Source organism: Numida meleagris, chromosome 22 (genome assembly GCF_002078875.1).
Source record: "Numida meleagris isolate 19003 breed g44 Domestic line chromosome 22, NumMel1.0, whole genome shotgun sequence".
NCBI lineage: Eukaryota > Metazoa > Chordata > Aves > Galliformes > Numididae > Numida > Numida meleagris.
In genome coordinates this window covers 3534725-3557827 of record NC_034430.1, presented here as the reverse complement: position 1 = coordinate 3557827, position 23103 = coordinate 3534725, and the positions used below count along the sequence as shown (strand labels likewise).

The 23103-nt window shown below is 46.2% G+C and overlaps 1 long non-coding RNA gene across 1 annotated transcript in view; it reads right to left on the bottom strand.

Moving 5' to 3' along the window:
• The window catches only part of LOC110387518, a 40545-nt gene that overhangs the window by 3551 nt on the left and 13891 nt on the right, over window positions 1–23103 (bottom strand). Inside the window, exon 2 of the long non-coding RNA XR_002432548.1 lies at window positions 6676–6812. This is a non-coding gene — a long non-coding RNA (uncharacterized LOC110387518). The remainder of the gene's footprint in view (window positions 1–6675; window positions 6813–23103) is intronic.

Below are 23103 nucleotides of genomic sequence, written 5' to 3'. Positions count from 1 at the left end.
ATGGTTGTTCCTCTCTTCAGGCTTGGTCCAGGGCACTGGCAGCCTCCTGAGGTGAGCCCCACGGGCATTCCCGGGCAGGAAGAGCTGCTCAGCATAGACCACTGTTGGCACAGAGCAGTGCAGCTCCAGATGCCACCGATGAGGGTCAGGACGTGCTCAGCCTCCTCCCCAGGCTGGCATCCAGGCTGTGAGCGGTGCTGTTGCCCAGCGAGATGCAACCTCCTGGATTTCCTCCCTGGGTTATGCCACAATGACAGAGGTGGAAGCGTTGGACTGTGCCCAGCGCACGCTGTGAGCAATGCAAAACGCGCTCTCGAGCTTTGCTGAATGGTTTGTTTCACTGCAGGCAGATGCCAGGTGTTGCACTGAGCCCTCGTGCCAGCACCAAGGCAGGTTGCATACACGATACAGAGCTCTCAGGGCTGGGCTGCTGCTGCCAGCTGCACACGGGACAGCACGAGGTGGGATCAGGATGCTCAGGCCAGGCCTCAGGGCGTGCGTGTGCGCGGAGCAGGAGACCCACCACAGACAGCACCCGTGGAGCCAAATGAAAGAGAGGTTCATGGGTTTATTGCAGCAGCTTGAAAGAGGATGAAAAACTCAGGGGAGGGCTCTTCATGTGCCAGAAGCCTTCAAACGGAAAGATCCCAAACGAACAAGAGCTGGTTTGAAAGCACCAAGCCCTTTTCCTGGCTCTGCCACTGCTGCCTGTCCCCACTGTGGGGCTGAGGAGTGTCCCAGAGCTGTTCCCTCTGTCGGTGGGACCAGAAGAGCAGCCAGAGAGGATGGCACGGTGGGGGGGTCAGCACAGGAGCATCCAGCACCTGTGTGGGAGCGCTGGCAGCGAGCACACGAAGCAACTTTGCTGCTCATTGGGGTGACCAGGAAAGGGAGAAGCCAGCAACTGTGAAGCATTCAACCAGATAGACAACACAGAGAAGCAAAGAGCGTGAAGCCCCTGAGAATAAGGCCTAACAACAGCCAAGGAAAAGGGGCTTCTTAAAAATAAGTTGAGCCTAACAAGCCCAAACGACTCCTTTGCTCAAGAAACTGATGGTGCTGATGATAGAACTCATTTCTATTCCTCAGCAGAGCTGACCCATGGGCACCCAGCTCCCTCGGGCAGCAGAGATGGGCAGCGGGACGTCACGAGCCACTGCCTTCAGATCAGCGACCACGGTAGGATGGGAAGCTGCAGGAGCTGCCTTGTTTCTGCCTTTTTTAATAGGATGAGAATTCTGAAGCCATGAGACAGGAATGCGGGCAGAGACCTGGCAGCTCCATGGTGCTCAGCTGAGCAAAGAAAGCTCTGTTAATAACCCTCAACCCCCAGAGGAAGGGAGGGAGGGAGGGAGGGCCGGTTCTGTTTTTGCTTAACCAGGGTCTCCTGCCATTCCTGCATTATAATATCAAAGACCTGTGTGCTGAGAACTAGATACAAAAGCAGGAGCAGCCCCAAATGGACATGTGCCAAACCTGCGGATCTCAGTGGGGTTTGCTGCGGGAGGGCAGGATTGGAGACACAGTCTGGGGAAGCAAAGGCTCAGGGGACAGGATCAGTCTCTAATTATCGCGCAGTTAATGCGAACGAGCAGCAGGGTGAGGAGAGGGAGGGACAGCAGACACCAGATGAGAAGCACTGACCTGAAGCTAAGGAAGGAGAAGTTTACACTAGACACACAAAAAAAATCATCTTAGTGTAAAAAACAACCGGCATAAAGCAGACTCCTGCAGGGAGAAGCTGGAAAACTCAATTTCAGGGTGCACTTACAAGGAAACCAGGTGCAGGGCGAGCAGGAGAGGTGCAATGGTGATGGCAGCAGGGGGACCTGGTGGTCTCACAGCCTCTCTGCTGGTGGTTCCCAATGGCCCCAGGTGTGCAATGCCTGGAGGACGGGTGGGCAGCGGTCACCTACCAGCAGCACCACTGTCAGCAAGAGCCATTTGGGCATTTACCATACTGTTATATCAAAAAGAAAAGAACGTGGTGGTCAGAAGCACTCTAAAGGAGTAACGAGAGCCATTTCTCACAATCTCTTTCTCTAGGAAAATGTACCTGCAGCAAGCACTGGGTGCTGTTGCATTTTAATCTGAGTTCAGCGACTCCTGCTCCTACTCCAGTACTGAACACTCATTTACTCTCAATAAATGATGCTCAGCCACTCCATCCCATTAAGGACCCCCCACAAGCACATGTTTTGGGTTCCAGCACCTCGAGGGGCGAACTCAAACATCTCAGCTGCCTTCAGGTGCCACCAGGGCCGCCAGCTGGATGGAAGCACTGCAGATGGGCATTTTCTGTCAAAACCTTCCCAGGGAAAAGAATGGTTTTGACGTTTAATTCTTTTTCAGATTGTCATTCTGAAGGATCAGAATTTTTCTAAAAATATTTTGACACTTCCAACCAAAATAGTATCCGTTCTTCGGCGTATACATCGATGGTGTAGTAATTTTAATATTTCATATGTAGGCATTCTGACAACATAAATCATGTAGAAAACAATTCATATGACCTAAACCCCAAGTAACACGAAATGTGCTGAAACAGAGACGTTAATATGGATCCTTCTGCGTAATTAGAACAAACCTTGCTAACACTTGGAGTATTGTCCAACGAATTGTCAGGCATATCCCTCATGAGCCCAGCTGAGTATCTTCAAACAGCAGAGAATTAGAGCTTGGCTGCACTTGCTGTGGTTCGAGCCAGACAGAAAAACAAGCAACCAAACGGTAACGTGAACTTCAATGGAAATGTAATTTTACTCTGCTAGTTGACTAATGATTTTGGCTGAAAAAGTACATTCACCAAACTGCCCCTTTTGTATTGTAATGAGTCAAATCCAATTTCCTATCGTCAAACTCGTAGATGGCAGCCAAGAAAATCATAGTTAATTGAGCTGAATTATGACACTGAGTTTGTAACTGCTGGATGGGGATTGTCTTTGTCCAGGTTACTCAGCCAGGCTGAGGTTTCACTTCTGCATTTCAGATTCTAGCAAACAGGTTCTTTCCACTGAGAAATACCTGAAGGAATTTGGACCCAGCATAACAACTCTATGAGACTGGAGCCCCTTGGTCCCAACAGGACCCAGGAGGCAGATCTTCCACATCTAAGGATGAGAATCCATCAGTCTGTTCAAAAACATGGAAGCCCTGTTAATCCCCAGCTCACAGCGCAGCTGTGGCAGACCTCAGTGCCTCTTGTGGGAGGTGAGTGGTGGTTACAGCCACAGCAGCCTGACAAAAGCCCTGCTAGCAATAAACCCCTTATCTTTCCACCTGGCCTCGTGCTTGGCTGTGCCCTATCTCAGGTCAGGAGGAGGACTCCTGCCCTGGACGCTCAACTCATCCTTTGAGTTTCAGGAACGAGCCTGTCCACAACTCAGGAGCCCTCTGGTTTCTTCCCACCAAGAACTTGTTTGCTGCAGCCTCAGATGAATCCTTCCTACAACTGTGGTTAACCTCTTCCTATGGTTAGGTTCCTTATGATTCACCTATGCTAAACATTTTGCAATTAAACTCCCCCAGAGAGCAAAACAAGCCTTTATGAGAGCTGCAGAAGGCCTCTGTCTCTGGCTGAACCGGGTCTTCTGCTTTTGTTCCCATGGCTTTTTCGTAACTGCTTTGCTAGTTCTCATCCTTGGGTTGCAAACTGGTGTGACCATAAGCTTTCATGAGATGGTTTGAAAACCCAGGCAGAAAGGGTGCTGGTGCTGGTGGGGTCTTTCAGTCTACTCTATATGGACTGCTGTTCCTTGGAACTAATCCTTTTTGATGGGCAGAAACACAATTTGATGAGACAGGTAAACCCCTCCAGCAAAACGAGTCCCTAAAACACAGCAAGGTACGTATCATAGGACACTCCTAAATTCACAAATATAAGCAATTCACAAAAAAAAAAAGGGCATCATCACAGGGAGAAGAAACTGCACCATGCAAACAGCTCCAAAAAGAAATGCACAAAAGCAAGGTCTAAAAACCGACATCACCGTGAAAGCCATTTTTGAGTTAAAAATAACATTGCCAATACCTAATTATTGGTGAGATCTGTTAGGAATATTTTCCACATTCAGAGAGCGCTCACAGCTCAGCAACAATCCTTCAGCACTTCTGTATGAAGGTTTAAAAGCTCTCTGTAATTTCAGGGGGGGGAAAGAAAGGTTTAGCTCCAACTCCCAAGCCAAAGTTTGCTGTGCAGTTAAGAAGTAAATGAACTTGTGGGTTTGACTCCTCTGTTTCCTTCTCACAGTGTCTTCTACACTCCAACGACAGAGCACACAGCCTGAACACGGAGGCTTCATGTTTTATTAATGGTGTCCAATTCATTTCCTGTTTTCATGCTGATAACCTACCGAGGTAGAGGAAGGAATTCAGGTGGCAAGACCTCAGATCCATTTTTCTTCTACCCATGAACGGTTCTCAAGTGGGTATTTCACCAGCAAAATCTCTTTGCTGCATGTATTACTGCAATCCCTCCCCAGCAGAACCTGGGCTGCCTTCACTGCTGTCTCCTCAAGGTGAGAGCCTGCGGGTTCTGATCCAATCGACACTCACTCGCTATTTTCACTGCTGTCCTTTCTACATCACCAGCCTCGTAGTACACCAAAACCCTACCCCAGCAGAAGTCCCCTTGTCAAACCGAGCCTGTGTTAGCAATACCGTTCCCTGTTTGTAGATATGCCAAATAAATCCTGGTTAAAGACAAATCATTGCAGAGTTCAACCCAGTAGCTACAGACAGAAATCTTACTTTTGTCCGAAACAGCATTACCACTGATATAGGTTGGGATTTTGGATGACACCACTCGAATGAAAAGCGGCACTGTTAAGAAGCCCAATGCTTTGTGCATCCTTTTCCAGGCAGAGCTCTTATGTCCCATTCCAAGTGAGCTCTCCACACTTACGGTACTCTATAAGACACAGCTACAGCACAGTGGCAGTACTGGGAGGGGTCTGCCCATGTGGGAGGTAAGATGCACTAGGCACTGAAGATAAGCAGTAATCCTGGCACCTTGGGAAGCTGGAGCTGGTGCAGTACCTGCCAAGTGCTGTCTGCCATATGTGCTATGGGTGTTTGAAATGCAGACCTTGCTCGGGCACCTCCTGGGAAAGCAGACAGCTCCGCTTCGGCCCAGCAGCAGCTCCGAGCACCTCATTAGCTGCTTTCTTTCAGAGACATCAGCCAGGAAAGGTGACCACGCTAACAAGCACCACGTCCCAGAGCAGTGGCTCTCACGGGGAGCAGCAGGGCTGTCCAGCAGCAGCACTGCTGTTCGGTGCCGCTCTGCCCTGTGCCGCTTCACACCAGCCTTCACAGAGACCCACTTTGCAGTTCCTCAGGCTGGAGACACAACACAGAGGCGAGTCTGACAAAACGCTCCTGCAAACAGCATTAATCTCCTTTCTGAGAGATAAGAAACAATGACGTTTCCCCCCAGTTCCATACTGGCCAGAGATGCCCACTCTGTTCCAATGCTTCACCTTCCTTTTAAGCAGGAAACACGCTAACCACAATAACTCTCCTCCAGCTTCTTCTTCTTCCTGTGAAAGCTTCCCACCTAGCAAAGAGCAGATCCCTGCACAGCCCACACATGGCTCAGCACGGCCCTGCTCTGTGGGGCGGGTGGGGCTGTGCCACCGAACTCTTGGGGTTTCTTTTAGGACTTTTTTTCTTGGAAAGATAACCAGCGCTGCGATGGGATCAGTAACCTCCTCTGCGCTGGCAGCAGACGTGCATGCCTGAAGGTGTGAGTGTGTGGTCCTGGGTGTGGGGAAGGAGGGAGGAGGGGGGTGACCTGAATGTTGGAGCCGAGTTCAGAGCGGACTTTTTTTTGTTTTGCCTTCTCTTGCATCGGGAACCCCAAGCACTTAAGGAAGGAATTCCCTTTCCTGCTTGTGATGGAATAAAAGCGTTGCAGAGCTGAGCTGCTCCTTGGTGAGCAGAATCACTGTGGGGCTGAGGCTGGAAGGGACCCTAAGGGGCTCACACAGGCTCCCAGGACTGCATCTTCTGCCTTCTGAGCCTCTATTCCACACCTTCAATGCCGTTCTTGTGGTTTCAGAGGAGAAGAAAAGCCATTATTTTACAAATGGGAGCAAAGATTCTCAGGTCAGTCAGGACATTTGCAGCTAGGACACACAGGAATACCCACATGCCACAACCGTAGTTTGGAAATGGGAGAACTGGCCACTTCACAGCCCCTCAACATATTCCACACAGACATTGAGCAGATACACACAGATCCACGCGTGCCGTCAGAGTCTCAGTGCCCAGCTTCCTCCTGTCTCAATGATTTAGCCCCCAGACTGGCAGGGAAACAGGACCACAGGACTCTGCAATTCTTCCCTTACAGACAATTTTTGTTTGACTTGTTGTTAATCTGCGGTGACAGAAACTCCACAGCCCCCCAGCAATCTGCTCCAGCAGTGACCTACCTCTACCATCAGAAGGATTTCCTATTTTTTCCCCTGACTCTCCAGGGCCCAGTTTAAGCCATTATAAGAAGAGTGTGGGAGAACGGAGCTCTCCCTCCTCCTCTCTGCACCATTTTGCCTGTGCAACGGCAGCTCTGCTGTAGCCCGTTTGTCTCCCCTGGACCGAACGAAACAAAAACGCATTTTTGTCGGTCCCTCTTTGCTCATTGTGCTTTCTAACTTTCAATTCAGACACTCTTACTGTTCACTTCCAGACGTGCATCAGCTGGAGGACGTCTCTCATGAATTCCGCGTCAGGCTTTGCTGCCGTTCAGTAGCGTGGAAGAATGACTGCACGTCTTCAAGGGACACATTCGTACACCTCAGCGTGGTGTTGGACTGGTTTAATTAAAAAAAAAAAAAAAAAAGAGAGAGCTTAGATTGCATTTTCAAGCACCGAAGTGTGATGCAACGCCAGGCACTAAAGTACCTACAGCCCTGTAGGTCTGATGGGGCACAAAACAGGAGAAGAGCCCATGCTCCCATCCCCACGCCCAGTACAATCTGTATTGCTGATAACATCGTGAAGCATTTGATCACATGGCCCAGCTGGCATTGCTGGCAGATCCTAGCATCTGCTTTTTTTTTTAAAAAGCAAATAAGTTATCTAGTGATCAGTGCCCCCATAGGGGCGTATGGCACCTCACTTAAATACGCTGCAGATCAGAAAACTGTGAAGCCCTTTTTGGACCAGTTTTTTAATTGTCAATCCAATCATCAGCTCAAGAATGTTTCTGACCGTAGGCAAAATAAGCGGATTTTCAACCATTGGCCGTTTTTTATGGTCATTGGCCACTTTGCACGTGGGCTGTTCTGGTGCTGGAGGGATACAGGTGAAGAGCTGCCAACTGCTTGGGATCACCCAGCTCTGCTGGCGGGCACTGTCACAGGGTGGCACGTTATGTAAGCGCTCCTGCTCTGCATTCTTGGCAGCAGACCACATGAAATTTCCCTTCAGATGTTGACGGGATTAAAAAAAAAAAAAAAAAATTATATGTATGAAAATCACCTTATCATTTACAATGCAAATCTTGGAAGGAAAGTTGGTAAATTAAGTTAGAGAATCGCCTAAATTAAGCTGGCATTCTATTCTAGTGCTTCAAACTCTGAAGACATTGCTGGCTGACAAAACAAGCCCTGGAATGATTAGCAAAAACCCTCCTTCAGAGGCAGCAGACGAGCAATCCCTTTGAACCTTCGCAGCACATCATAAACGCTCAGCAGACTTACAGTGTGGCAGTCCCAGTGCTATCAATTATTTACCCTTTTTCTGTTTACCTTCAGGCAGCAAGTAATTATTTTTAAATATTAATTTAGTTGTGTCATGTACAGTTTGTGGTTTAGCTCTGAGATCTGAGATACAGAAAAGCAAACTGCATCTCAAATCACATTTAGCTAGTGACGCATTGATAGTCGGATCCCCACTCTGGCTGCTCAGCAGCTGCACTCAACTTCTTCCATCATTAGAAACAAAACACTGTTCATTGCAGGAATGTGAAAGCAATTTTCTTAATAGGAAAAGACACTTTTTTTTTTTTTAGTCAAGAAGTCCCAGAAATTGGAAAATCTAAATAGGAGAACATATTGTTCTAAAAAGTTTCAGGTTTATTTGGCTGATTTTTTTTCCCCCTCTCTTTTTGTTTCCCTCAAAATTTTCCCTGCAGTGTTTGGCTCTCTCCATCCTCAGCTAATTTAGGCTGGGAAGAAGTTGGCTGCTGTACCTGTAGCCCTGAGAGAGAGAGATCCTGGGGGACAGGAGCTGCCTTCCTGCACTGAAAACACCACTTCTTAGAACCTCAAAGGAGAAGATGGCTCTTGTCAGCTCACATGAATGTCTTTCCATTGGAGACTTGTTCTTTCTTTTTTAAAGTTCCTGCCAGGAAAACAAACGCTCCTTCTGACTCACTCGTACTGAGATACAGATGCCTGCCCACAGAGAGGTGGAAGAAATAGCAAGTTCAGGGCAAACTGCTGGTTCCAGAGAGAGCAGCAAGACTGGCATCTCCCTGAAACAAACCGCTGCTGACTTTTGGAGAAGCCTGCTGATGCTCAGATTTTGCACTGCGGCACTTCCAACTTTTCCTTAGCATAAACTCTTGGAAGAAGTCTTGACTGCATCTGCCTCCGAGACAGAAGCAAGGAGAAACAGAATCCCAACAGCAAAACTTGTGCACCTTTGCTAGTTCTCCCCAGTTGTGCCGCCATTACAGGCCCCAGCTGGCCATTTCTCACCCTGCAAGGTTCTGCACAACTCCATCAGTGCCAGCAGCACATCCTCCTGACAAAGAACTCACAGCCACTGTGTGAACTGTGATGCTGCACTGGAAAACAGATCTGAGAAAAAACACGAGCAGCATCACACGAGTGCAGGATCAAGCTAGGATGCAACACTGTTCCAGCAAAGGAACACTTGTAAAATGACTCAGAGAACAGCAGTGTTTCATAACGAGAAAAAACGGTGGTATCTGATCAAATTGTATTCTTCCTGACACCCCCCCCCTCCCAGCCTTGCCTCCTTCAGTCATGCCTACCTGTCAATCCTGCCCCATTATTGTTGCTGCTACAACCTCACTAATGTGTACTCATGTTTTCCAAGAGAGGGGCCATGTCATGCATCTTTTTTTAATCTAAGTAGGAAATCGCAACCTCTGGTTCACCTCCAGTTCACCTCCCACCTCCCCCACCACTGTAAATGCAGACAGAAGGGCCAGAACCAGCAGCTGAGATCATGCATGGTGTGATGGCAGAGCCACTGCAGCAATGAACTTCTTGTAGTCTGCAAAAAATCTGCTCCATCTGAATAGATCCCAGGGAAAGCCAGATGCTTTGGTTTCATTCTAATCCACAGTACTGCACATCATGGTTTAGCTTAGAGATTTAACTTAGTCATATGTAGGTGATGTTTTTTGTACTTTTTGTTAGGTTTTTTTTTTTTAATTCCATTATAAAAGACTTTTCTGGAACTGAAGCAATCAGAAGTCTCTCTCCTATTCCCATTCTGGACTCCTATTTGACTGTAGGGTCAGACATCAGTACACAGATGTACACATTCTGCATTCTGAAGCCTTGCTCTGGAAGTCTCATGGCACATGCTTAACTCCGTTCCTAACATGGGAAGAAAGGACAATGCCATCTAAGAGGAGGCGTAGTAAAGCAGCGAGGCAACCAGAAAAACATTCCAAAAGCAAAGCAAAGGCAATGTGGAACAGCAGCGAAGGAAGAGCAGCACAAAACCAAAGCTTTGTTAAGGCAGCAGTACTCTGCTTTACTGCGACAGGAACAAAAGCATCTATGCTCTTAAAACAAGGAAGAAGGGGAGAAAACTGGTTCCACAATGAAGGAATGCCTGAGCAGTGGGTACCTGGACTAGACTTTCCCTCAGCATCACTGCTGCTGGGGGCCCACTGAAATGGAAGGCTCACAAAAAAACCGCTGCAGCAATATTGAGAAAACTGAATCAGGGCTTCACTTCTATCTGTTAAAGTAAATAAAGTTGCAACTCTTGGAAGATCAGTTGTAGAACTCAACTCTTCAGACACAAGAGGGGTAACAGCATGGTCTTATTTCAACCTGTTTTTTATTCTGCCTCTGCAGATACCTCCCCAACAAAAAGACACAAACTGGAGCAACCAAGTGGGCCTGTTGTCAGAATCAGCAAACTCCTGAAACTTCTACCTGATCTATAGGCCTTTTATCTGATGTTAACAAACAACTCTGAGGCTGGAAATCACCTCCGCTTTGCTGGCTTAGCTCCCATTTACCTTGGTAGCAACATTGACCAAATGCTGCCTGGACAGATGCCAAGTTTCTCTTAACCTTGGCCAGCAGATTTAGATCACATCCTTTCTCGAAGTCATTTTATCCAAGGTGAATGAGGATAACGGCTGGAGAACCGACTCAAGTGTTAAGGGTAACGGTGGTGACTCCTCTCTTCCCACCAGGAGCCACACGAGTAGGCAGAAGGCCACAGACCCCAAAGGTGAATCAGTTCCTTCAAAAGTGCAAGTGGAATACATAAAGACACGCTGAGACAACATATATTCTACCCTACAGGGCCAATAATTTCTTTTTTTCAGGTTAAATCTGCCTCACTTTCTGATATGGATTTCTACAGCTGTGTGTAGGTCAGCCCTATCTTTGGCCTTCCGCGAGGTGGCACGGTGGATGTGTGATGATGCTTCAAGCTGAATGTGAAGACAGGGGAACTGAATGAATCACAGAATGATAGAGAAGATACCTCATTTTTTATAAGGATGGGAAGATAAAGGTTTCTCATTCTTACAAATTCACATTAATTCAGTGTATTAATGAGCAGCGCGCTAGTATGACACAGCTTTTTCTTCATGGTTCCCATGAAAAAAACTATTGACAGAGCCACAAACAGAACCAGCGGGGCAAGAGTAACTGGAACATAGCATTCATTAGCTTTGGTCACTGCGAGTTATAAAGGAATCTAAAGTCTAAAGCCTTATCTACAATAGCACTGAAAAGCAAGTCCCTGTCAATATAAATCAGAGATCATTTCAAGCATGGTAATTCCATACCCACATGTTTGAGCGTCTATACCATAATGTTGCTAAGATTTACTTTGTAAATGCATCACGCAAGTAAAACTGAAACCTATAGTGTTGTCCATGAGCTTAAGAATATAGGTGTAAAGGAGCTGAGTAGAAAAGTTTTTTAAATCCTATTTCTGGTCATCTATACATATCTCTTGTTAAAATTAACTGATTCTGTGTGCTATGCGTATCATAGAGATCCACATACCCAGGAGCATCCTGTCTAACCATTAGTCATGACTGATAATGAATGAAGAAATAAAAGTTGTAGCAACTGGACCTGTAGGTGACTCATACTGATACAAACTATTTTTGTCAATTATGTTTCTTTTTAAGCAAGAGAGCAGGCAGTGCTACTGAATCTCATACTGCGGGTTTCACAACAGCAGGTTTGTCAGGCAGAATTTAAATGAGGAAAAGTGTAATGCAAAGGACCAGAAAGAATTCTGCCTCACAGACTGAAGGCAGGAGATGCAATGATACAGATAGCTCCAAGTCAAATGCTAACTGTTTGCTCCTCCTGGAAAGCAGCATCCAAAATGGTAAAGCAAACCCTAAAAAATTCTGTGAAGACAGCTACTCTGCCTACAGATGCTGCACGGTGCATTGCTTTAAGCTTCCAGAAAGTTAGTTGCTTTATGCCATATATATGCACATAAATATATACATGTATAGATATAAAACACTGTTGCTGTACAAGAAAAAGACGAAAACGCTGTGGACTTCTAATCCCTAAACAATGATTGCTGTGATGAGGCAATCATCCTATCAGTCAGCAGATGAGAAATGTTGTGGATCTATTGTCTGTGCTGCTGTAGACAGGAGTGAAGATAAAGCACTACGGACCAGGTCTGGAATCAGCAAGAAGCATGAAACTCCACCTGTGTGTGATTCGAGTGTAACATGCCATGCTACATTGCTTGTAGTATGAGTGCAGCAGTCAGATACTCTGTGATTTCAGGTGGAAAACAGCCTGTTATCAATTCAAGTCCTACAACAGCCTGACAAGTCCCAGACACCACCAACAGCTGACTTTAGCCTTCAGCATAGCTTTTGATACTCTTCACAGTCACCAATCTCACAATTAGTGTTGCCATTATGAAGCAAATGGGAACGTGCGATGTCTTATAAATTTTATAGGGTCATCTGTTATTTTTGACACCATTTTTCTAAGGACAGTACGAACGCATATTTCAGAGGATCACAGAATGGCTTGTGTTGAAAGGGACCTTAAAGCCCCCCAGCCCCACTCCTGCCACCAGCTGGCTGCCCCATCCCACCAGCTCAGGCAGCCCAGGGGCACATGCAGGGATGGGGCACCCATGCTTCTCTGCACAGCAGCATAAAGAATTGGGTAAAGAATTTCTTCCTAATAGCTGATCTGAATCTGACCTCTTTTAAAGATGTCATCCCCTGTCTTATCACTACCCTCTCTCACAAAATCCCTCCCCACTGTTCCTGTAGCCTTCCTTTTGGTAATGTAAGGCTGCTATGAGGACTCCCTGGAGCCTCCTCCGGGCGGAACCCCTGCTCAAACAGAAAAGATTTAGACTGGATGTCAGGGGGAAGTTCTTCACAGGGAGCAGTGAGGTGCTGGAACAGGCTGCCCAGGGAGGCTGTGGATGCCCCATCCCTGGAGATGTTCAAGACCAGGTTGGATGGGGCATGATCTAGTACCAGATCTGGAGGTTGGTGGTCCTGCCTGGGGCAGAGGGGTTGGAACTTGATCATCCTTGGAGTCCCTTCCAACCCAAGCCATTCTATGATTCCATGATTCTCCTCTGTCTCTCCTCGCAGGACGGCGCGGCCCGGAGCTGTCCGTGGTGCTGAACGGAGCGGGGCTGAGCGCTGCACCGGGAGGGAACGGAGCGCGGGGAGCCCGGCGGACACCAGCACAGGCCGTTAACTACAAGGAACCCACTAGCGAGAAGGGAGCAAGCGCTGTCTGTCCGGCCTTCCAATGCTCACAGACGGTTTTCAGGGACAATCAGGGCAGCCAAGAAAACAGTGACATGCAGAAATGGCTGATAAAATTGCAATGAAACGTCTGTTGACATTGATTTTGAGCCCGCGGCCAGAGATGAATGATTGAAACACTAGGCTTGTTAAAGCTAGAACGCTTTTGATTTCTCTTCTCTGCACTGAACAAGATTTAGCTGGAGGGAAGTTAACAATCAGCTAATTGACATTGAATTAACCATGAAATGCAGTATAACTACTTTTCTTCTGAAGTACTCTTCAGCAATGCTTTAACAAGGCTTTTAATTAATGATTATTGCTTATAACACACACTAGATCTTCTTTTATTTGTTTTAAAATCTGGTGTCCTTCAAGGGTGTCAACCTAAAGTACTCTCTGTGCTCACCTGTCTGCTAATGGAGTCCAAACAAATGATTGAAATAAAAGCAATACCTTCTCGCTCTTGCAAAGCGTAACAACACATTACTTTCCCCACTTTCCAGATCAGGTTAAGAAAGATAGGTTCCATAAAAATGAGGTTAGGAAATCCACTGCATTCTTTGGCAAAGGTGGAGAAATTGAGAGAGAACTATGGCACATTTTCAGATAATTCACTGAATTCCCTATTGCCTTTGGGACAATAATAGCATTTGAAGAACTGTCACTTGCATGAGCAAAAAAAGGCAAATGCTTGTTTGCTGCACATCTGAGAACACGAAATGGCACTGACAGCAGTGGGCACAATTATCATCAGTGCAGCTGCATATGATGGGGAGATGGCAAAATCTGTGTTGCTAATGGCTGCAGCAAGCCTGTGAGTGGAATATTGCTCAGAGAATAAAGCTGAATGCATTAGAAAAACGACCAGGAGTACACAGGTAAAAATCAAATACAAGACAGATTTCTGCATGTAAAGAAGAGATTACTACAGCAGCAGTGGACATCAGTCTTTAAGGTAACTTCTCTCTCACCTCTGAGATGTTCTCCTTTATTTTACAGAAGCACAGGGACGTGGAGGGAACCAGTAGCTTGTTTTCTACATATTCTGAGAGAACTCTACCCTTTAGGTAATTTTAAGACAGCATTTCTTCAGTTTCTGATGTTCCTTGTCTCATTTTCTCCAAAAATACTGCCTTGGCCCTGAGAAATCTTCCTGATCAGATGTTTGTCACTGTAGGAGTATGCTCATCACCACTATCAACACAAAAACTTTTTGTAAAAGAAAACAATCCTAAGAGCTTTCAAGACAACAGCAAGGCAGGCACAGGCTGCCTGGAAGGAAAGGGCTGTGTGCCAGCAGGGCTGAGGCAGATGGGGCACTGCGGGATAAATCTGTTGCACTGAGCACACGAAGGTGTGGTGTGCACAAGGCAGCAGGTAGAAAGCTTGTGAGAATTTCACTCCCAAGTCGCTATAAATTGGGCAACGAAAACTGCAATATCTATCAGATGACACTGCCTACAGACTTTAACCCTTCAAGCGACAGTTTATCAACTGCATCCTCTTCGTTTTCTCCATCACTGCAGTGCTTTCCTTCCATCCTCATTAATAGCCAGGAAACAGGGTAAGTTTCAGAGATTCTTTTTTTTTTTTTTTTTTTTTTTGGTCTTGAAAAGAGGAAAAAAAGGGTTGTAAAGCTCAATTTATCAAGCAAGCAACTCTGCTGGAGGGAGTAAAGTGCTGAAAAGGGGAGAGAGACAGTATCGCTTAAAGCTTTGAGTTCACACAAAGCATTCCCATTCAGCAGGTGTAGACATCAAAATAAATAGCCCTCTGGCAATCTTCCAGACGGCCTAAATCTCCAGGCATATTCAGCCCGATTACCTTAGATTTTTTTCAGGCTTGCTATCTCTGCATTTACTTGTTCGACATCCCTTGCCAGCTACAGGGAAACAGCTGTGTCTGGCCTAGGGTGTGAACATCTGGTTCTGTAATATCCAGCTGTGAGTCTTCTGCAACAGAACTCCATTACATACTAGTATAGACAAGTGCAAGAAATGAACACTGAAGGAAACAATTTCAAACTACTCATTAACAGGAGAGGGGCCTACACAAGTTCCAGCTTCTCAGAAAGAGAACACAGCACAAGTGAACAGAGAAGTGAGAAGATCTGGCGAGTACTCTAGACTGCAGAGGCCAGCAAAGTTGTCTACACCAAAAGGAGAGAGAGTGGCCATTATTCCTTTCTCAAACGAGTGTTGTAATCTTCAGTTTGTTTCAGCCTGTATTCCCAGGTGCCATGCAGGTGTACATCCCGAGTTTCAGTCACTGCTATCAATAATATCAGTCTCCTAAAAGAACTTTAGTATAGTTACTATTCAATTTCCCCTCTGGTGAGTGGCTGATGTAGAAACTCCAGACAAATTATTAGCAGCCATAGGTTGTTAGCCATCTGGTTGATGCCCCGTCCCTGGAGACTTTCAAGGCAAGGCTGGATAAGGCCCTGGGCAACCTGATCTAGCTGAGGTGTCCCTGTTCACTGCAGGGGAGTTGGACTAGATGGCCTTCAGAGGTCCCGTCCAACTCTAAGGATTCTATGATTCAAATAAGAAACAGCGGCACACTGCCTTCCCACATCCTGAGACCAACACAACATCATCGCATGGAAGCATGCAAATGGCAGGGAGGGGAGAGCTAGAGGATCAAGTTCGTCTCCCACAGGAACCAGTAGGCCTGGAAGAGTCAGGCAGGCTGAGCAGGTGAGAGGCATGACAATCCCAGGCCTCAGGAACAGCAAGTGGGTTTCACACAGAGGTGCTGGTGGCGTTACATGTGCTGTCTGGAATCATCTGTCCGAGCCAGGCTGTGCTCAGCCTTTCAGTTGAGGATAGGTATGAATTTGGAAGAAAGAAGAGAGAAGAGAGACAAGGGATATTAGTGCTTCCCTGCACACCTTGGCTCCAGTAAGGATCAGCCAGGTTTCCAGCACCTCCCAAGAGACCATGGCTCTACTTGGTGGCACACACAGCTCACATTCTGCCACAGAACTTGCAAAATCTCCCTATGGCAACGTGAAACCAGGGCTTTTGGGACTATCACGGGATTAGACTGTGAGCCTTGAAGAACTCTTAGGGATAAAAGGGAAGAAATAAACGTTTACCAAAGCAGCATTGTCAGGAAAATAGAACTAGGCTCAGTTGTGCCTCACATATCAGTACAACTGCTAACCAACAGTGAGGTAGAGGTAAAGCTTCCAACCTGTGCAACTTCATCACAGGAGCTTACTTTTACACTACACCTTCATTTTAGCTGCTGAGCCTGGTACAGCTAGCACAGGCTGGCTCCCCATCAGGGCATGGCCATGGTGTTGGTAGAATTTGTGTTGCACAGCCTCTGAAAGCCAGCCAGTGAGTGAAACTGCCTGTTACCTTCTCCCCTCACTCTTCAGATGAACACACACAGTCACGCACATCACGGTGATGCTCTGACTCCGTGTTCCCACGCAAGAACTGCAGGATGCTCAGACAGAGCTGGAGGCAGTGCTGCTTTACCCCATCCTTCCAGCTGCAGCACTGTTCCTCTCCCTGGGGAAAATTACAGGTTCTTCTCAAAGAGGACAGTTTCTTGTTTCCCAGACATTTCTTGGCTAGTCATTCAGGCTGCCAGTCTTCTGGAGAAAGTGTTCCCAACCCATCACTCCTCCAATGTCAGGCTTGGCTGGCGGAGCTGTGGGTTCCACAGGTTCCTCCATCCCCCATTCTCTGATTCTGGATGCATTGACTTGTCAAAAAACAAGGAGTGTAATTAGAGGGAACAGGTCCCAGGATGCCTCTTCCACTTTTGGCAGCTGACAGAAGATGTGAGCTCAGCACTGCTGAATTCCACACCTCAGTCACACCCTTTGGAAACGCTGCAGCACATCAATCACACTGATAGATCACAATGCCACCTGTGACGGCCACCTACGATACTGGATCACAGAGCTGGAAAAAACAGCAGTACCTTTTTTATCACCCACAGAGATGAGTCTCCATCACCACCAGCACCGGCATTTTCATTTCCTCCCTGACCATTGCTCCACTTAGGCTTATTCCATGAGCGTTCCCCTCATAGTCTCCCAGGTGTTTTCCTTTAGATGAGTGGGTACTGAGGCACACTTGGCCAGCTGAAGGCTTTCTCAGCCTTCCTTTGCTGGCAGGCTCTCCTTATTTCTCCCAAGACCATGCTGAAATGGTCTCCTTCACTAACCATCATTGTTAGCCCATCAGGTCCCCATTACATTAGCATATCTCAATACTAATAGTAGAGGAGTTATATTTAGTACAGAGAAAAAACAGCTAGATAAATTTGAGAGTTTAATACGCGTTTCAGTAGGTTACGATGCTGTCAGTTGCTTTTGCTTTCATAGATTTTCTGCCAAATGGGAATTTTCCCTCAAGGAAGCTCCAACAACCTTCTCGGCCTCTCAACAACTATTTGTTTGGCTCAGTTAACTCAGGATCTCTTAAAATTTTGTCAAACACATCAAACCAAATGGCTCCAGGCAAAGATCTTGCACAGCAAGTTTCAACCCACACAAACTTCTAGCACTAGCTTGTGAACCCCTGGGAGCACAGGCTTACAAAGGACACTTTGTGTACAGAGGAGGACCTCCAAAAGGTTTTGATCCTCCATAGTAAAATGAACATGAGCAGCTTCACTGCTTTCACCAAATCTGGTGCTTTGGTTGTATATTGCATATTCCTGTTTTCTAGGTAACCGTAAGTCTTTGGGGTACGAGTGGCAGTTCAGGTTATAAAGTCCCTCATGAAACAGGAGCCCAGCCCAGGCTGGAAACAGCTTTAATACTGTTAATCACTGTAACTAGCCTCAAAGCTTAGTTATCTGTCCTTTTATCCCCCCTCCTTCACAAACCTTTTTGCATTCACCTTTCCAGAACTCTACCTTGCTGCATAGCGCTTGCACAACTGTTGTGTCCATTGCTCTCAATGGTGTCTTGTGGGAAGCTCTGAACAGAGAATGCCCAATGCAGGTGAAAAGAAGGCTGACTTTCAAGGGAGGCTGCTGCAGGTTTTCTTGCATGAGCAGCCCCTGCACCACACCACACCAATCCAAACTACAATACTATGATCGAACCTGGTCACAGGAATTTCTACGGATGCTACGTATAATCCAAGCCGAATGTCCATTTTTCATTATGTAACAAAACAACATCAATGGTAAATTATTCAAAACACAGAACAGTGTCTTACACACTCACAGCTCTGTTCATCTTATTCGCAGTGCAGAGTGAGCTCAGGTAAGTTGAAGGACGAGAGTCATACAGAGATGTAGAGCGGCATGTCACAGCCTCTCCAACGCTCACATTTGTCTTTTCTGACAATACCTAATAAAGCTCAAATGACAAAAGGTGACATACTGTATGTGTTTTATCTCATTAATAATTAAGCATATTTATCTCTTAAATCAGATGTGACTTGCACCACAACATCAGTAATTAAATTAAATATTGATGTGTGATGGTTGTGTGCCGAGGCTGCATGGGTAAGTGGAATTGCCATATCTAATTAACATCCTGCAGAAGTAGCCCCATTAGGGTTGTTAGTTAAACCTCCAAATCGTAATAGTACCAGAAGCATTACTAGTGTTTAACAACCCTAATTAATAGGAACTTCATCAGATTTGATGAATATCTTCACCCATTTTGGGGGCCATCGATTGGACTTTTGTTGAATTACTGCAAAGTTGTGACCTGTTTAGAACCGCTACCACTGCCATGCTTCATCTTCACATCTGTGAGGCAAGGCTGCTTGTTTGGTCTTCTGAAGAAACACGTGGCAGCAGCACAAGGTTAAAGAGCAGAAAAACACCAGAGATGACCCTCTCTGCCATTCTTTTGGTCATGGCTCAGATCTCTCTCTTCTCTCCCTGGCAGAGCGTTCCATGCAAGAGAACACTGCGTCTGCCTGGAGAGCCTGCCTGCCCTCTGCAAGCCTGCAGGCTTGGCTCGTGCCCCCAGTATTGAGTGCTACCTTCTGCCTTACTATATACAGCATTTCTCCTTGAAGAAGGCTACAAGGATATATTTTTTTCTGAAATGCTCATTAATTTCTAGTGTTCTATAAGCAGTTTAGTGACGCTGTTGCAATCCTGATTGCTGTTCTCCTGTGTGCTGAGCTGAGAATACAAAATTACTTCACTTGGGATTAGATACGGATTCCAGCCAGGATTTCGGGATGAAATGCAACTATATCACTCCTCACAAAATAGAATTCAAATAGTAGTTGTTACGTGGTCTGGGTATATTGCATCATTTGAAGTGATTAATGCTCATGTTCATTTAACTACGACATGTTACTCTCTGCTGCCACTGAGTGAACAAAAATCAAGTGCGTTACAAAGCCGTTCCCCAATTTGTGCTTTAGAAGCAGTTCCAATGCCAGCCACCCTTCCCAAGAGTCAGGGAATAATTCTCTGCTGAAAAGATTCCTTCTGCAACTCCTAAAAGTAAATGACAACGGAGGGAATTGTGCCCGACCAACTGCCTCAGGGCTGCTGCAACTGCACCCCAAGGTTCTGGTCATAACGAGAGGGTCCGATACTGATTTTCTTCCCATCTTTCTCATTACAGCCCATCTGGGCTGTGCTGAGGTTATTTATTGCTCTCTGCAGCGAAAAGCTTCAAATGCTATTTCTTATTCCATTAGCACCGTGTCTCACTGCCCTTCTTCCTTCCACTCAGCTCCGTCCCCCTACAGCCGCTGCCAATGGCTGCATTTCTTGCTTACTGCATCAAAACACAGACCCAGCCCAGCATAACACACACACAGCTGCATTAATACTTTGCCTCACACAGAAACCACGTGTGCCACTAAATAAAACCTCGTGGAGTCTTGCTGAAGACTTCAGGTCACCCCAAAGCCGCAGTCACACAAATTCATGCCACAGTGTCATCTGTGTCCCACCCTCCCCTCCTCAGGAAGGTGCCACCACTGAACCTCTTGCAGGCACCACCTGCCACCATGACTTGGCCTAATTACTCTGTTAATCAAGGCCAGGCAGCTTCAGCCCTTAAAAACAGCGTGGCTGCATACAAAAGGCTTCAGGTCCTTCCTAGATCCTCCTTAGCACGAAGAGTTTGAAAGAAACTGAAAGTGCTGGCCATCATTTCAGCTCTGCTCTGCGTGGAGCACGGTATCTAGCCAGGGGGAAGAGACTTCTTTTGGTCAGACACAAATGCTACCTGTGCCTGTTTGGCAGGTAGGAGCAGGCTCTGAAGTTCTCACCATGCAGATACCGAATGCAAATGTTACCTGTGACAAGTGCAAACATATTGCTCATGTTTCAGGGGAGCAGCAGAACGAGCTCGCTCATTTTTTTCTATGAGGCCAAAATCACACCTGCTTACGGGATGGATCTCCCTGAGCATTTTGGGATGCAGCGTTGGTAGCTCTTTTCCTAACACACTCAGGGCCAAGTGAGTTACCCCTTGTGCTAACCAAGTAGACTGCCTGTCAGATTTACTGACATTCCAAGCAATGTATCAAATGCATTTCTAGAAACATGTGCAGCAGCTGAGTGTTTAGCAAACTTTACCATCCTTTAAGTGTCAGCTTACATCGCTTGAGGAGCCTGACTGTATCATTTTGCATTTAGGATCTTTTTTTCTTCTTTTCTACTGAGCAGTCACATTCCTGGTTGAATAGGCAGTATTAAGACATTATAACATTTGAAAGCTACTGACAGTTTTGTGGCTACTTCTTCTTGAGGGATGTAATTTCCTTTATTAAGACTCAGACAAATTACAACATAGATAAAGGTGCATCCATTTGAAATAGTCAGTTCCAAGCCAAATCTTAAAACACATGAAGTGAAAGAACCTTCACCATGCATTTATGAAATCATATTGCTGTTCACTGTTCCTCTCTCATCTTTCACCCTGGTTGTATGTTTATTAACAAGAAGTCAGATAGTTAATAGTAACTAGATACATTCTTCCATGTGTTCCGAGTTAATGCTGTTACTCCCCTCACCCAAATCTTTGCTTCCTGGGAAAAGTCACAATGCTAACTCAACCAAGCGACTTGTGCAAACAAATAGATATTTCCCACTTAGAAAAGCTGCCTGCAAAGAGCTCTTGTTTTATGATTGACTTTGCCAGGTATGACGCAGAACTGATGCAGTTATAGAACTGAGCTATCCTTACCTGGTTTCTTAGCCCTATGGCCAGATGCTCAGGTTAACTGTGCCATACACTAAGAGAAATGTCCCCTGTGGGCACACCCACATGACTGTTCTGCATACTGTATATGGAACACAGATCTATCTTTCTGTAATGCTACTGGTCACAGTTGATGGTATGACTCAGAGAGGCCAACAAAAAAAAAAGCAATCTAAAAAACAGAAGAGGAGCTGGAGACCAAGCGTGGTCCATAAAGGACAGCATCTCAAGGCAGACAGGCAGAGGACCAGCAAGGGTTAAAGAAATGACTCTGTCAGATCACCCACATTTCAGAGCACTTTGGGACCCGAATTGCTGCTAGTCTGAGAGCCTGCTCCATAACAACATCACTGCCCACAGCTGCCCCGTTCTGCTGGTGCTGACCAGGTGCAATTCGGGCTCCCTCTCCTCGTGTGCATCATTGCTCATTCCAGCAATGCTGAGCTCCTGCTCCTCTCTCCAAGCCATGCGAACTTTGATGGCAGTGGAACTATCCAGATTTCATGCTTTTAAATAGCACATGCTGTATTCAATGAATTTCAAAGACACGCTAAACCCAAATTACTGCTATCCATGGATCTTGAGAAGCTTTTATAAATGGCTGCATTACAGTGCAGTACAAAGCAGTGATTTCCATAATGCTTGTCTAATGTATAGAGCATTTTACATAGAACAGGCCCCGTTTCATCTTGAAATGCTTTTTAATTAATTCAATTCATTAATACTGCTTGTCATGGCTAAACTCTTGAGACTTAACAAAAACTTTACTTCAGCAGTTGTCAACACATTTCATTAAAACATATGTTTTTGAATGCTTTCTGATAACATCACTATTCTTCATATGTAGAGTGCAGTACTTAAATGTATTAAATAGAGAAGAAGAGGGCGAGCAGAAACCTTTGCTCTGTATTGACAATGCTGCATTTAGAGATTAGAAAGGGGTGTGTGCCATCCTGGGTGACAGCATGGCCCTTAGCTTACCAAAGCTAAACCTCATCCAGTGCTCCAGAGGGGCACTCTGCTCCCCCAGCACCCTGGGGGCTTTTCAAGAGGTGTCCAGTCCTTCTGTCCCCATCGTATTCATGGAAGGAAGGCAGAGACAGAGCTGGAGAGGCCGTCTAAGCTCTTTGGATGACTGTATGTTGGACAAAGGGTGGGGGTGGATTTTGTAACCTTCTCTGACAGGGAAAAAACTATGAAAATCACTGAGGAACTTCAAAACTAGTAGCAAAATCTGGAAATCCATGCAAACAGATGGAGCAGGAGGGAGATGGATGGCCAAAAGGTGACGTACTGGGATGATATGAAAAACCTCTTAAGAAATCCAGTGAAACAAGAATACAATGAGTTTGGAGCAAATTACCAAGAAAGGCTCTTGAATTTCCATAGATGAGTCCCACCTGCCCTTCTCAGATTTGCAGCAATCTGTAGTTGTGTGGTGTATTTAGCCTGACCCATCACTGGGAAGTGTTCCCTCACGACCCCACAAGGCAGCCCGCCTGCTTTCAAGCCCTCTTTCCACCTGAAAGCACATCTTCCTCTCCTTTTATCACCTCTGAGACACATGCACACAGCTGAGGCAGCGGCACTGGGAGCAAAGTGCTCTTTTCCTCAATACAGCCAAAGCCTTCTAAAGCTCGCAACAAATTACGTAAAATTGTCCAGGACAGGTGACAGACATATATATTAATATTCAAGAGTTCAGAACACTTGACCTCTACATCAAGTACCAGGGCAGAACGATGCCTTGTAGCTCTGCTTCTCATTGACCAGAGCACGGCGCTGACCCATGGATCCAGGAATATCCCTCCCAACACATAGACCTCCTGGGTTATACATAATTCCTCCTTCCAATGCATCAAACTGCTGGGGGAAGGAAAGACAAAGCTGCCATCCAAACTCCACCAGAGCTCTATTCTGAGCCGCCCTGGGTGGGTACATGGCTGGGAAA